Here is a 16009-nt window from a genome sequence, read left to right as displayed (position 1 = left end):
GCTCAGGGCCACACGATAACTTCACTGAAGCACTTCTGTAGCTCATTTGGTCTATATGTGGAGTGAAGTCTTACTCAGCCCACATAAAATCTTCAGAGGTTTCTTTTTTTTTTTCTTTTCCTTTCTAAGCTGAATCAGCTTGAGAATGGGGAAAGAAAAAAAAAGCCTCATTATTTTTCTCAGGTTTCTAACCAATTACCTCTGCATTTCATGCTCAAGCATTTGGGAAGGTTAAACACTGATGGAAACAGAGATCCTGTTGTTCTGGATTTTGTTTTAATTAAAACTGGAAATGCTTTCCTTGGCTCTGAGTTTTGCAGCACAATGTTGCACACCTCATTTTGGAGTGTGTCTCTGGACCAGCATGCTCCCTTTGCAGTTCTTTCCCACATGTACAAATTTATCTTCAGCTTTCTGGACTCGTGCTATCAGTCATCATTCAAGCACAACTGCAGCTCTTCAGTGAGGCTGCACTAGTGTATCTGTGAGCAGAATTAGGCTCTTGCACTTTTCATGGATGTCCAGGTCCTATGAGAACTTTGTAAATGAATAGCCAAGTAGGCTGCCAGAAAACAAAGGATTTCATTAAATGATAACATCTCTCCAAGCTAAAAACAGAAATCATGTTACTTATGGGAAGGTTCTAGTCCTCTCAGATCACAAGTATCACAGTTAAGGTTAGGGCAGCCCAGCTCTACATGGCTATAACTTGTGGAATAGATTCAGAGTGCTTGCCTTGTGTTAGCAATTGAAAACTCAGGCCAATAAATTCTCATTACAGTCATTTCACTGAAACAAGAAACATTTTGCCTTTGTACAGATTGGAGAATCAGTTTGATTCTGCAGGATCAGATCATACACTTAGAGGAAGAGAGTGGCAACTTCACCAGAACTTCAAACCGAGCAGAAAGAACCTGGTTATGCCCAAGCAAAGTGCAGACAGATGTTTTGGAATTTACCCACAGAGAGCAGCCCTGACAGAACGCTGCTCTGATTTACAAGCATTACCACTGCTGCAGTGCTTACCCAGCTCCCAGCCAGCAAAAACACGCTGTTGTCTTTCAATGCTACAGCTACTCCAGTTCTTCCCCGGGCATATATTAAACTCGGCTCCTCATGCCAGGAGTTTCTTGTGCCACTGCACCTCCTTTTTCTGCCTTCCAACTTTATCTGCCATATAGCCCTTATCTCCTGCTATCTGCTCAGCCCTGCTCTGCCGTTCCGGTTCTCCCCAGCTCCTGCATCTGTCAGCATCGCTCTGTCTTCTTTGGCCAGTAACATCCACGGGAAGTGTTCAGAGAAGAGCCATCAGGCTGACATAAGGATTGAAAAACCACAGAGGAATCCAGTATAATATTGAAATATCACAGAGAAATTAAGAGCTGACTTGATTGCAGTTCACAAGTACTTCCACAGCAAGGAAACGGAATGCCCTGCTCTCCAGATGAGAGCACAGGATGGCCAAGAATCCAGTGAGAAAGTAAGAGGCAATATAACCACAAGGGCTGCTGTAGCTTTAACACTTAAACAGGAATTTCAGGATGTTCTCTTCCAACAGAAGGTTTTAAACCAAAACTGGATTCTCATTAAGAATAGATGACCAGCTTGAACGTGAATCAGCTCAAGGAAGTTCTGTGGCCTCAGGGAAGATAGAAACCAACTGAAAGCACTTTCCTGGCATTACCACCCAACACTGTGGGATGAGGGACTGAGAATGGGGGAGAATCTCTGGAACCAAATGTGAAATGTAAGCTAAAGAGGAAAACACTAAAACTTCTGGTTCACAGATGTTCACTCACAGTTAATGTGAGTGATTCAATTGAGTAAAGAGCAAGTGACCATTAGAACAACTGCTTACCTAAAGCATGGCATCTGCAAATCTGCCAACGAGGTTTCAATGAAAAATTAAATTTAGATTTGTCAACTCTGATACACTTGGTCTTTACAAAAATAAGATTGACATATAACACTGGGAGTAAGCTTATCCAGTCATCTTCGCTACATTAGCATTTTGGATGCCTTAGCTTATGAACTTTACAGAGAGGCTCTTGGCAAAGGGGGATGGCATTCTTACAATTAACTCACACAAGCTATCCTCAATAGTATCATCATTATCTGCAAAAGTGTGCTCAAATGAAGAATCAATACATAAATATGAAGAAGAAATTTAGGGAGAAAACGAAGTGCTATTAGCATTCCGGGAGTATAATAAACTCATAATTTGCTGAAGCAAAGCAGTGAAGCCTGGATTTGCAAAGCAACTGCAGAGAAGGAGGTGTGCGAAACTCATTCCAAATATAAGCTGTTTTAATATTTCAAAGAGCCATTAGAGGGAACACACAGCATTAGCAATACCATGTTTTGTATTCCTGACATACAGCCCTAGACAAATACAGAAGATATGTAGCAAATTACTCTCTTGGGGACAGTTTCTGTTGGTGAAAGGGGAAAAATGTAAAATTTTAAAGACGTTAATTACTTGCTTTTGTTTTAATTCAATCTATATAGATGCACGTGCACGTTTGTATAAAAAAGTACAAAATAGAGGGATGACCCCATCTCATCTTCAAAACATTGGGACCAACTGTGCTCCTGAGATCAGGGAATTATTTTCTCTTCCGTCACACTAACTGGAACATCTCAGGTGAGTAAGACATTTGGAGGATGGAGTTACCTGCCGGCAGTGCTTAGCAAGGAGACAAACACATGGGCTTGTAAGACACAAGTCTGTAGCTCCGATCCAGGAAAGCATTACGATGAAGCATTTAATTCACAGGATTTAACTACACATGTTGAATTAAGTAGGTGAATAAGTGTTTCCAGGGGTTGCAATCTTACCTCTGCCACTAACTCACTCTATGACCTTGAGCATGTCACGTAACACCAGACTTCTCACATATGTCAAAGTCCAATTCCTACTGATTCCAGTCACAGGCAATCCTACCTGGCGCCTATCTGCATCATTATGCTGCACGATATCTTTCACAGATGAACATCACATTCTCCAGGCCATACTTCGCCCTCAGGTCCTCCCTGACCGTTGTTACATTGGACTGCCTAGCATGGCTGAGAAAACAGAATTCTGGGTAAGCTGTACTCTTGTATCACTTAATCATCCTCAACATTTGTATTACGTGTTACTTGACATCATCCCCCATCAGTACGGGAACAGCATCTCAGAGCCCAATTTACAGTGCATAGTACTATTTTTCTCATTTTAAATAAAGTATGCCCCTCTACACTGTTTCATTCTACCACAAGCCCTGCTGTCCTTAATTTTAAATAGGTGGTTACTAGCTGCAATTACCAATAAAAGCTGAGCTCTCTTAGACTGGAGGAACACCGTGGACACATGCAGAACCCAAACCTCAGCTTTGTATTTTTAATGAAAATGCCCTTCAGATGGGGAGCGGACCCCAAAAAGGTCAGAGAGTGAAATATTGAGTGATTTATAAATACGGACTGATTGCCCTGTCCAAACCATGTGTTTGAAAATCTCCTTCTGGCAGACAACCGGCTTCAGTCAGGAAGAGAGAGCAGAGAAAGGAACGTGAGGCAGAGGGGGGGGATCTGTAATCACTCCGGCAAACTTTTGAGACCTCGCCAATTCTTTCTTTCTTTCCTGCATTCATTATGAGGACAGGCTCCAAAATGCAGGCCCTCTCTACGTTCTTGAATTTACCATATTATCCTGTCAAACTGAATTAACCAGAGTGAACTTCCTATCCTTTCCTTTCTTGCCGTCTTCTCCCCCACTAATCTTTGATCTCTTGTAAACCAGCATTGCGGGAGATAAATAAGCAACCTTTAGTTGAAGCTGCAGGCCAACCAATTTCCACGTGGCCAGGAAACACAGCAAAGCAATGAGAGCTGTACAGCAGGCGCTCCTCCTCCTCCAGCACAATGCTGGCCCCAAAGCACTCCCAAACTCCATTCCTACTCCCACCCCGAGCAGTGCAGCAGCCCCAGCACCTACTCAGAACCCTCATGCAATCACTACAAGCCAGGTAAGTTGGATGGCCCCAGCTCTGTAATAGGATGAGGATGTCACCATGGCCTCGTCTGGAGCATTTCCTGCCCTCAGGAGGACAGACAGCATCTTCCCCTTCTTGTGCAACTGCTCAGAGCTGCCACAGCCATTTTTTGGAACCACCGATCTGATCCCTATCTTTGTAGCACGTCAGAAATTTTCATTGTTGCCCATTCAAATGCAGTTAAAGGGTTCTTTTCCCCATTTTTACTTTACATCAGTAACTTGTATGAGGCTTGCACTTGAAATGAAAAATACTACTTTTAAAATGACAAACACCGAACGCAGGACATTCATTACCACTGAAAACAGCCCTCTCTGTCTATGGAGGACATCATTCATTCGCTGATATACGCACCCACATTCTCTCCAGAGAGTTTCCAAATTCACATGCACTCCCAGTACTAAATTTTGCATTTCAATCCAGGCATTAGCTATAAAAGATGTGTAAAATCCTATGTAGTCAGACAGAAGCAGCTCCCTATTGGCTATATAATAAGCATCTTAGGTGGCTCCAGGGTACAAAATGATTCCAAAAAGGGTGTGGATAAAATAACACTGCATAAATTGATTCTAGATCCACCTGTTCCAGGTGCCAGCAAATATGTTTTGCTAAAGCCATCTGCTTGTCTCAAAAGCTAACAGTTTTTGAAGACTATGGCACGAGCAATCTGCAAAGTATGCAAACTTTGGAAGCCCCAAACCCTTAAACTGAGAATTGCTCATAGATCATCTAAGCAGGACTTAGCCCGGCTGTTGTGCAGGATTGAGACAGCATTTCAGCTCACAGTCTGAGCACACCCAGCACTGGGACACGAGGCTGCTGGACGACTCATTTTGCAGCATCCTCACAAGCTATTCCCAACTGCTGAGGCTGCCTCCTGGGTTTGAAGTAATGGTTGAGCCCTTGAGTGCAGAGCGGCACTTGGCCAAGACTGAATGGTTCCTGTGCTGCTTCTCTGCAGGTTGCTGTGTCCCAGGTGGTCACATCCTGCTGTACAATGGGTAAAGTCAAACCTTGAAACTGGCACTGAACAACTTACATGTCTTCTAGCAACGGCCTAATAAAGAGGGCATTATAGAGTGAGACTACCAAGTTCATGAGCACTTCGCCTGTTGCACAAAGCAGGTTTGTATTAGTCAGGATCTGGTCACGAACACACAGCACCTTACGAGCACAAGCCCCTTCAAAGCAGCTTATGGGAAGAAAATATCCTGTGCTCTTTCCACAAATGACCCCTTACAGAAAAGCAATGAAATTACACAGATGACTTAGAAGCTCCCGACATGTTCACAACTGATCTGAGGATTAAGACTAGCAATCAGCATGTTTACTTACGATCTCCTTCAAAGCTTACTAGAAAGTAAATAGGGCACACCAGTCCATAACCAACACAGTGCTTTGGTGTATGCTTAATTATCAGCACATGAATAGCTCCATCACCTATTCAGAGTCATATGCTGTAACTTGGAAACATCCTTCACATGCAAATTACTGGCCAGACTTATTATATTCTGAAACAAAACAAAACATATGTAGATATGCATGTAGATACATATCTGACAGCAGATATCCGAAGTATTCCAAAGTATCACCACTCATGTACCTCCCAGCAGAAAATCACTTGGAGCTATTCTGGATGGGCCTCAAAATTCAGTTCTTTCTGGGAGGTAACTTTGGGAGCCGAAGCGCTGTAGTCAAGGAGACCTTGCATACTGAGTCACAGCAGAGCCTTCAAAGCTCTGCTGCACTTTGCTCACACCGTGTGAGCCTGGGGTAGAGGATAATAGCTGTTACGGGGTATTTGCTGGATGACAGCGAGAACCGTTGTGAAATAAATGTGGAGACTAACTGGGTTTGAATAATAACCTCCAGAAAGCAAGGCACTGTGCTCACAAGCCCGAATACCTGTGAAGTCTTGTGCTGTATGCAGACAGCTGCCATTGAAACTCATGAAAATTGCAACCATGGGCAGAGATGGGTATGTGGGAAGAGTCAGTAGCCCACAATGCAAAAGGAAGAGAAACAATGACTTACAATAAGCCTGGCTGACACACTCATCAGCAAGTTGTTTTTTCTCTCCTTAAAAAGAAAAAAAGGCAGGCAGTAACAAAGAACTGTTATTTGATTCTCAAAGTCAACAGCACTCATACTCGAACACAGCCTATTTGAAGGCACAGCGGGGATAGCACTGTAATTCTCCACTGTTTGTGTCCTGGGCTAAAATAACAAAGATGCAACCTAAATAGTGGCAGTTCAGCCTCACAGGATTCAGTCTTTAAAAAGTAAGTCCATCACTTAAGAGGTACTTTGCAATCTCAGCTGCTGCACAGTTAACAACAACGAATTCCACCCCCTAGAGAATCGGTCTGAATCGCCTCCACCACTACCTGCATAAGATTGCGTTTCCCTTTTTCAGCTCTACACCACAAGTCGAGCATGCTGCACAGCAAGGCAAACCTATTGCAGTCTTCACACGGGGCTTACACTGAGACTGCAGATCCAGGTGCTGTATACCAATAACAGGACGTGGTCACAGTGCCACATCCCTCAGCACCTCCCTATTGGTGGGACCATGCTGCATTCCCACACTATGAAGGGTCCGAGAAGCCTATGCTCAGAAGAGGCAGCACCCTCTGCAAAATCACCCATGGCTCACATTCAGAAATCAACTAGGAAGCATTAATATAATGATTCCAGGCAGACAGATAAATAAAAGGTGAAAAGGCTTTTAAATGCATCCTACAAGCAATATTTTATAAGCCGGATCAATATGTTTCTCAAGGCTGGAAACAAATGAGTTCTCAAACAAAGTTAAATTTAGGAACGAAGATGTTCATTTTTCTTCCTATGGAAAGCGGTGCTGACAATTCCTTGGAGAGCATTTATAAGAACAGCAATCCAAACCTGGGGCTCCATCGCACTCTCCCTAAAATCAGTGCAGTGAGAGGAGGTGAAGGTCACTGCTATCAGCCTACATAAGGAGAACTGGAGAAGCTCTGAAATCATGCAGCATTGGCCTTAGATTCCATGCCGGTCACACCAGTATGGGGAACTGATGCAGCCCCGGACTGAAACCGCGACAGCTTTGCTCCCATTTCACTTATGCAGTCAGCTAACTTCGCTGCTGTCTCTATGAGAAATCACCTGGATAAGGGCTCCGAGCATCCCGAGTTCGCAGCCCCCGGCAATAGCAGACACCGACATGAAAGCAGAGCGGCAGATTTCTTTGTGGCACTGTTTGTTGCTGCCCCCTTTTGCCAAACGGCGAAGCAACAGCCCAGACTTCCACAGAAACTTTCAACGTCGTGTTTGTTTTCAGGAAAACAGACTCACGCAGACGGTCTCACTTAACCCTAGCGTGGCTGCTCACACGGTTATCAAACCCGGCTAAAATAGAAACGCATCCTCCGAGCCACACTGAAGACAACACAAAACGCTCTGCAGGAACACACCCCAGCAAGGCCTGAGCCCAGCCGGACTTCTCCAGCTGACTCCAAGCTAAGGTAGAGAGAAGCAATGGCAGTAAGCTCAGGGTGCACACTCCCCCACTCCAGCTTTCTGTCTGGAAAGTAAATAGCAACCTCAGCAGACCACCGGTGCTGTTTTGCCTGGGCACTTGCTTCATCCCACTGCAAAGCAGCTGAAATCCCACGGCACCACCTGCGCTGAGTTTCTTTCAGGCTCTATGGATTCCAGGTAACCCCATCCCCACACCTTCTCTTTAAGTCTGTGCGACCTGGTTGGAGCCACCTTGTTAAAAGCCATTCCCCACGCAGACCCCCATCCGCAGCATCTCTCTGCTCTGCCCTTATGTCCTCTGGGGTCATTCTTTTCTACTCTGCAGTTTGCCCCTTCTCTCCCCCCAGCTCCATGCTGAGGGCAGAGCAGTTCTTCCTGCAGTCCCACAGGCCGGAGGCACACAGAGCAAACCTCCATATGCCAAATGGCACAAACTCGCTCCCCCCCCCATGACATAACAGGATTAACGTGTTGCTGACAGGGGAGCACAAAAACTTAATCTCTTGGAGGAAAGAAGGCAAAATAGCGGGAGAGGAGAAAAAAATAAAAGGAGAAATCGTCTCCATTGTGCTGACAATGGAAAAGGCACAACATGAAATGCAGAGATCCCACACTGCAGCCCGCCTTGCGCAGAGCCAGCTCGGCATTCCGCACGATCTGAACAGAAATAAAAGTTGTAGTTCAAAAGGGAGAGAAAAACGAAAAGGAGACTGGGATGATTCAAGCAGCTATTTAAAAAGGAAAGCTCTATTTAAAAATCCGGAGTGATATGCTTAAATATTCCTTTTCCCATTGCCTTCTCTGCAGTTTATGACCAGTTTTCTCCCTTGGGTGCTCACAAATCACACATCGAGGAGCGCTTTGCTGTGTGTGTGTAGCTGGAACAAGCTCCTCTCGCTCTTTGCCTGCACTCAGTCTGCATCTCCACTGATCCCAGGCAGCAGGGAGAATGGAAGCTCGTCCTAACTTTTAGCTTTGCTGCTTTGTATTTTGCTCGCAGTGCAGTCAGTGTGGGGTCTCAGCCCATCGCTGAACCCGTCCGGAGGCGGAGAGCTAACCTCGTGCTGCTCACACTGTAATTTGGGAGAAGGATTTTCTATAATGAGAGGGAACGCTCTCCCAACAAAAAAAGGAAACTTTACTACGATCCCAAACCGATATATCCATGCAGAAATAGTTCAAGGATGAAAAAGAAACAAACAAACAAAAAAAGTAAACCAGGCATCTACCACATTTAGAGACCTTTTTTAAGGACAAGAGAGTCCAACCTGAGCCAAGAGAGAACAGTGAACCCTTAGGACACAGATACTCCCTAATACGCTCCACCTAAGCCCATGAACAGACAGGTTCAGCCCGACTTGGCAGCACACCTTTTGTTTGTTTCCTCTGAGGCGTAACAGCAAGCATGCTCCCGGGCAGCAGCGCCGAGCAGATGGCAGCGTTGGAAAATGCACATCTCCAACTTTTGGTGTGGGCGTCGGGGCCGCAGCCACAAAGGTTGCTTCGGGAATCCCCCCCTCCCCATAAGTTTCTAACAATGCACGGAGCTACGGAGCCGCACAAGGCTCTCTGCTTCCCTCTCCCCTTCGCTTTTGATCTCCATCAGGACGTGAGCTGAAATTTAATGGGCCACCCCTACCACAAAGACAAATTACCATCCGGGAAAGAAAAAAAAAAAAAAAAGGAAAAAATAAAGAAAAACGAACACAACAAGCATTACTATCCCTGTGTCTAAGCTCTTCGGCTTCCCTCTCGCCTCAGCCCCGCTCGGCGGGTTACGGGAGAGCTGGAAGGTGAGGAGGAGAGAAAGAACGAAGAAATCACCTCCGCCGCCTCCCGGCTCGTTCCCTCCGCAGCCTGCCCGCCCGGACCGCACCAGCAGCGCCCGGAGCGCACCGACTGCCCACTCCTGGGGCAGAAGGACGGGGCAGGAGAACGGCGCCCCACGGGGCGCCCCGACCCCTCTGCACCCCGGGCCGCAGGGGGGGCTTCCCGCCGAGCCTCCAAGTTCGCGCCGCCCCCTCCCCGCCGCCCTCCCCGGCCCCTCCGTCGCGATGCGCTTACGGGCTCTCCGGAGGCTCCGGTGCGGGGCTCACGGGCGCATCGCGCTCCGGCTGCAGCGGGAGGAGAGCGGGGAGCGGAGCGGAGCGGCGGCTCGCCCCAGCCCGGCGCTTAGGGTGCGCTGCCCCGGGCCATGCGAGCGGCTGCGGGCAGCGTCCCCGCGGCGCGGCCGGAGTTGGGACCCAAGTCCTGCCCTGCGCTCCGCTGCCTCTTCCCGGCGGCTCCTATCGGCGCGGCTTCAACTCTTTCCATCGGAGACCGGGAGGGGGGGAGGAGGAGGAGGAGACGGAGGAGGAGGAGGAGGAGGTAGGGAAGGAGGAGGGAGCTAGGGGCTGGCAGCCCCAACTCGCACTGATGTCAACTAATGTATTCAAAGTTCAACAGGGCATTTCTTCGCGGGCGGATCGCCCTCCCCGCAGCTCGCAGCCGGACCGGGAGGGTGTGGGGGGAGGGCGGCCCGCGGAGCTCGATCTCCGGGCCCCTGCCTCTAGGGTGCGGGGGGAGGCAGTGCCGGGGATTGACTGCGTGGGGAAGGCGGGGAGAGGCTCCACCGAGAGCGAGGGGAGAGCCGGCGGCGGAACGGTGGTCGTACGGAGAGCCCACCCTGCGGGAAGAACCGAGCCGGGGCCGGGATGGGAGCGGGGGGCACCGAGGCGAGCACAGAGTGCGGTCACCGCCGCGCCGAGCGGACCCCGAAGCGAGCCCCGGCGCTCCGCCAGCACCTCCGTGCTCAGTGGAAGGGCGAAAAGGACCGAAGTGCAGCCGGAGGAGGAGGGCGGGTGTATGAGCAGAGAAGTTTTGCCCCGCAGGAGCGCAGCCGGTGGGCGGCAAGCCGCAGGTTGCAGAGCACATGGGTATGGAGGGGTCCCTCGGGGGGCCGGGGGCTGCTGGGGCTCCGCGGTGCCGCTCCGCTCCTTTAAGCCGGCGGCGGGGAGCTGACAGCTAAGCGGGATGTGTGGCGATGCACAGGCAGCCTGGCGGTAAGAGGATAAAAATACAGCCGGGCTGTGTTAGCGACATTTAAAAACTGCGAGATAAGAGCCTCGGTTATTTATCTGCTGGATCCTCCGGTAGAATGGCCCGCACTGATACCACTGCATATGGATGTGCACGTATATAATGAGGCTGGGATTGTTTTGTCGGTTTTTTTTTTTCCTCCTGTGAACTGATCCAGTCATTGATGTTGACAGTCTGTTATAGCTATATAAAAACAGTGACATTGTACGGTGGCTTATCAATCCTGAGACTGCCAATTGCAGCAGCACTGGGTGTTTCACAATTCACGTCTCAGAGAAGTAACAGCATAGAGATGATCGTTACACAAAACATAATTACTTGCCTATTCTTAATTTCTCAGTTCTCCCTTAATCAGGCAACTGTATCACTACATCCTTTCAGGCGGTAACACCTTTTTGGTACAGCTCCCATGAAATAGTCAATACATTATTTATATGTATAGCGTTTGCAATCTGATTTCCACTTTAAAACTGACACTGGAAAGTTGAGGGCAGGCAATGAGAACAAACAAAACGTGACGTGGCTGCATGTTCTGCTCAGAACTCCTGCTCTGGGATAAGCTTTGGGTAAAGCAGGGCTGGGAGCTGCAGAGCAAATTGCTCTGTGCACAGCAGCGTCTCATTTACCACTCTTTTTGCATCCCCACCTCTTCTGGAGGCCTACAGAAAAACCCTAATTTGTTGTCACAGCATCTTCTTGGGGTACTGTATTAATCACCATGTGAATGGTAATAACTTTCAAGTCCCTCCGTTTTCCCAATCAGCAGGATGATATCATTCAGTTTAATAACTTAAATGTTAAATGCCGATGTCAGGCAGGCTGGGTGTTGGGAGCAGGACACAACACAGATCTGTAGTGGGGCAAGCTGTGGTGGGGCACTGCTGGCTTTGTTTCTCAGCTGTGCTGTAGAGAAGGCAGTTTGGTTCCCAAGGCTTCGGGGATAGAGCAGCATGCTGAATCACAGCTCCACAGGCATGCATTGCTCAGAGTCCCACTCTAAGGTTAAGTTATAAAGAAATCCTAGAATCTCAGAATCACCAGAGCTGGATCATCCCACATCATACAGTCCAACCATCCACCAACCAGTATTTCCCCACTAAACCACATCCCTTAGTACAACATCTAAGCCTTTCTCGTGCACCCCCAGGGATGGTGCCTCCACCACGTCCCCAGGCAGCCCATTCCAGTGCATCACCACTCTTCTGGAGAATAAATTTTTCCTGACATCCAACCTGAATTGAAATGCTGTAGCAATTCCTTGGGCCGCTCGTGTCCCTATATCATAACTCCAACACACAGGGGGACCTCCCTGAAATCTCTGGCCAAACAAGGAAATCACTCAGCTCCCTTTAGCAAAAGGCTCGCGACGCAAAGCAGTGCCGTTCAGATGCTTCGAAAAAGATAGAAAAATGAGGGGATTGCCCGAGGAGCGGTGTGTATGAAACTGTTTCCCAGCTGCGAAGCAGAGCGGCGGCAGGGAGTGCTGGTGCCGCTCGGTGCTGCTTGCTGGTACCGCTAGGTGCTGCTGCTGCCTCCCGGTGCGGCGATGCGGGCGGGAGCGATGAGGCACTGCTGAGCGTGAGCAGCTGGGATGGAGATCTGTAGGGCAGGGATACAGCAGTCCCAGCCTTTCTATGAGCCGGGTCATCCACAGCAATACTCCGAGCTGCGGCTGTGGCCGGAGCAGGCTGTGCTATCTGCATTTGCACAAAGAAAAAAAAAAAATCAATCAATCTGTTCTGGCAGCAGCGGCTGCACAGACCTGCTCGGACCGAGCTGCTCTGGTCGTGCAGATAAGCGTTACTGCGTTCAGGGGGAGATCTGGAGCACAGCATCGACTCGGGTGACGAGACGACAGCATCCGCCCCCGCCCGAGCTCAGGACCGCTGTTCTGCAGAGGGAGCAGCACAATTAGAAAAGCAGTTTTGCTGCAGATGGCCAGAGCGTCTCACATGGAGCGAGGGAAGGGGAAGGAACATATGTCAGTGGCGACCTTTTAAAATGATGCTTAAATGGAGAGTACGTATGTTCAGGTATCCACTTCAATAACCGGCTGTGAGTTCTTAATTCCCCGTAGTGCTGCTAGGGGAGAAGAAGGGTTTCCATGGGGAAAGCGTTCTAAACATGCAGCAAAATGTCCTTTACAACTTTATGCTGATGCCAGTGACTGATTGAAGTGCAGCCCAGACTGCCCTTCTCGGTGTTTTCTCAAAAGGGAAAAAAACACACTTCTAAATACAATATCAGCAAACACTCCAAAGAAATGGCAGGCTACGCTACTGATAGTAAGCATCATCCTGAATATTTAGATCCAGATCTGAAGCCCAATGGCCTTTAGCCATAAAATATTTAGGCACAGGGCTTTTTGTGCTGGAATTTAAAATAGGTTGCTCAGTAGTCACAGTTGTGGTTTCCGGCCTCAGGCTGATGGCAACGGTAACATTTTAATTTATACTAAAGAGAAGGCAAAGTTAAATCCGTGACACGAAGGGAGAGTCAGATGACCTGAAAGCAAGAGAATACAAATGAGCTCCCTGGAGAGAATAGGCTGTGATGGAACAAATGGAATAATACAGAGGGATGACTTGACACTATCGCCACAGTGACTGTATTTCACTTCTTTGGGGAGAAATGAAATGAGCTTAAATTGGGACAACTGCTTTATTTTCAGAGAACTACATCTGAAGCCTGTGCTGCCTACAGACAAGTGATATACATTTGTTTCTCCCCCTGAAGACAGGTCCTGTTAATTGCCAATTTTCCTGTCTCTTGACATGGCAAGGTCAGTAAATGTCATCACAGTTAACAGACACAGGCCTGAGTATTCCCACTGAGGCTCATGAAGGCAGAAAGGTCCCTGTCTGCAGAACAAGACTGATGAAACATAAAGGTTGAGCTAACTACATGATACAGCAGAAGGGAGGGAATTGTTAACCTGAGGCTCTTGTCACTGCCCAGTGAGCAACCACGTTGTGGTAGGATATACAGTGCCTAGCAGTCACCTATTTGTTGGCAAATAAAAGGAACAGTGAAGAATTAGTTTTAAACAATGCTGTTAAGAGGTATGATACTACATCAGAAACTGTAACTTCCTGTAATTCAAAGCCTGAGGCCACAAGCTGTGCTTATTAGAAGTTACTTCTGCCTTGAGACTGGAAGTGTGAAGCCTGCTGCTGTGCACTGTTATTGTGTTCCAAGATATGTTATCTAAGGGACTGAAAACTTCTGTGGTAAATACAAATGGGATTTTTTTTTTTCTTGGGGAGTATAGAACCATTGCAATTACAATTATGCCTTAATTTGGAGAGGTGTTGTTTGGAACATAAGATGTCTTACTGAACACTCCATACAAGGTCTGGATTTGAATAGAAAGTGAATTCAGGACTTCTCCCAGCGTACCCACTGCCTTCATACCCAACATTAGGTAATTCAGCTTTATTATGAGCTAAATACTCATCATTCTCCATTACCACCTTTGAAGGATTTTGCTATATCCCAATTTTCATTTAAACAGCTGTGTTAACAAGCTTTACAGAAGAGCACTTATACAACAAACCGCTGCACCCTACGAGAGGCTCTCTACTGAAAAATCTGGATCTTAATATGAGTAGGCTTTAAAGGTATTAGTTTCCCTTCCTTTACTTGTTTATGTAATGAGCAATGTCTTGAGAGAGAAATTTTCAGTGTCAGGTTTGGCAAATACAGCTCTCAATGTATTGGCAATATGAACATACTGGTAGAACTGACTTTCCATTCAGCAGATTGTAATTCTCCTGTAGTATTTGAAACTCATGATCTGGAAAGCCATTCTGAAAACTTAAGGTGCTCAGAGCACTCCATTAATACAGTGTCCTTCCATACCTGTGTGCTTTTAATGAACTTAACTAAAATCCATACTGTACCTACTCAGTGTGTGATATTCAAAACCAATTGACTTTAAAATCTCACCCATGTTGGCTGCAGGGCTGTTGAAACTAAAAGGTCAGGAGCAAGAAATCCTATTTTTTGAAAAAACAGAACTTTTAATTCTTCTCATTCAACATATCAACTGTTTCTGAAAGTGAATTTTTTTTTTTTTTTTTTTAGGCAGAGGGCAGTTAGTTAAAAATTCAAGTCTTGTAGTTTTGTAGATTTTCAGACAGTTTTTTAAATGAGAGCTTAGGAAAGGAGTTGCATTCTGTCTTCACCTGTGGTGATTGTGACCAAATAACAAAGACTTTCCTTTCTGAAGAAGTGGGCCCACTGGAATTCACACAGACAGACCCATAGGGTTCTGTAATTTCAAATTCTTAGGCAGGTAAGTGCAACTTCATGGGTTCAGACATCTCTCAACAATAAACCTGAGATGAAACTCTAAACTCAACAGCTCTGCCTGTGCTGTTCAGGTTTGCATGTTGTAGCTCTGGTCCATGGTCTGAACGTACCCCTTCATGACATGGCAAGGCACCAGAAGGCCCCACATTAGTGAAACCTTCTTGTGAACTACAGAGAGATATGGGGGGTCTCCCACTGAGTGCCCTCTCTGATATCTTCACCACCCAATTCATGGAGGTGAGGTGGCTTCTTTCTTTCTACATGAATGGAGCAGTGGTGGAAGCAGTCCTGTGGTGAATGGGAATCTTGGACCTAGTAACTGGTAATATGTGCAATATGAATATTCATTGTTATTTTGTCACTGGTAGGAGGAGGTTGGGCTGGATGTTACTGCAGCGTGTGGCTGCAGTGCTCTAATTTAAAGAGGTTGGAAAAGATAGCCACCTTTTTGTTGCAGTGCCTCAGCAAAGAGATTGTGGGATACCACAGGCATTACATTAGCAGAAAGCTAAGAACGCCATCACATGAGGCTGTCTTCTGCACTGCTTCCTAGCTGAGATTGTCTGCTTCCCTTCACAGGCACAGCCAGGGATGTCAATAAAGAAAAATGATTGCAGCAGAGTGGGCTAGTGCACTGAGAGGCTTTCTGCTTTGCATTTTCAGCAGGTAGAAACCCTATCACTTCTTCTGCAAAACATCACATTCTTCCTTCAGTATGACCATCACAACACATAGTGGCATCTCAGACGTAAGGCATGACAGCAAAGCAGACAGGAGCTGCACAGTGAATTCTGAAGACACACAGTGCAGATCAGGGTGGCTGGAGCAGGCAGGGTGAGGTATTGAGCTTTATCAGTATGCCAATATAATCCCTCTTCTCAGATAATTGCAACCACTTTCTCTACATAGCTATTTATATATTACTGATTTTCCATCTTATATTTCTTCTCAATTCAAAGTTATCCATCAGAAATGCCTTTAAATATAAATATGTGTAACCAACACTATTACTACTTATTTTTCTGACTACCGTAACATGTACTGCAACTTGTGTTGTATATTCA

The 16009-nt window shown here is 46.9% G+C and overlaps 1 protein-coding gene across 6 annotated transcripts in view; it reads right to left on the bottom strand.

Annotated features, from left to right (window-relative positions):
- The window catches only part of SEMA5B (semaphorin 5B), a 248524-nt gene extending 238666 nt beyond the window's left edge, over positions 1-9858 (bottom strand). For all 6 annotated transcript variants that reach the window (XM_031590638.2, XM_090143666.1, XM_090143668.1 and 3 more), the window contains exon 1: positions 9618-9858. The gene's annotated coding sequence lies outside the window, so the exon portion shown is untranslated. The remainder of the gene's footprint in view (positions 1-9617) is intronic.
- Between the last annotated feature and the right edge of the window lie 6151 nt (positions 9859-16009).

The sequence above is a fragment of the Phasianus colchicus genome, chromosome 7, assembly GCF_987193195.1.
Source record: "Phasianus colchicus chromosome 7, bPhaCol1.hap1.1, whole genome shotgun sequence".
Classification (NCBI taxonomy): Eukaryota; Metazoa; Chordata; class Aves; order Galliformes; family Phasianidae; genus Phasianus; species Phasianus colchicus.
Note: the sequence above shows the minus strand (reverse complement) of the source record. Positions and strands in the feature narration are given on the sequence as shown.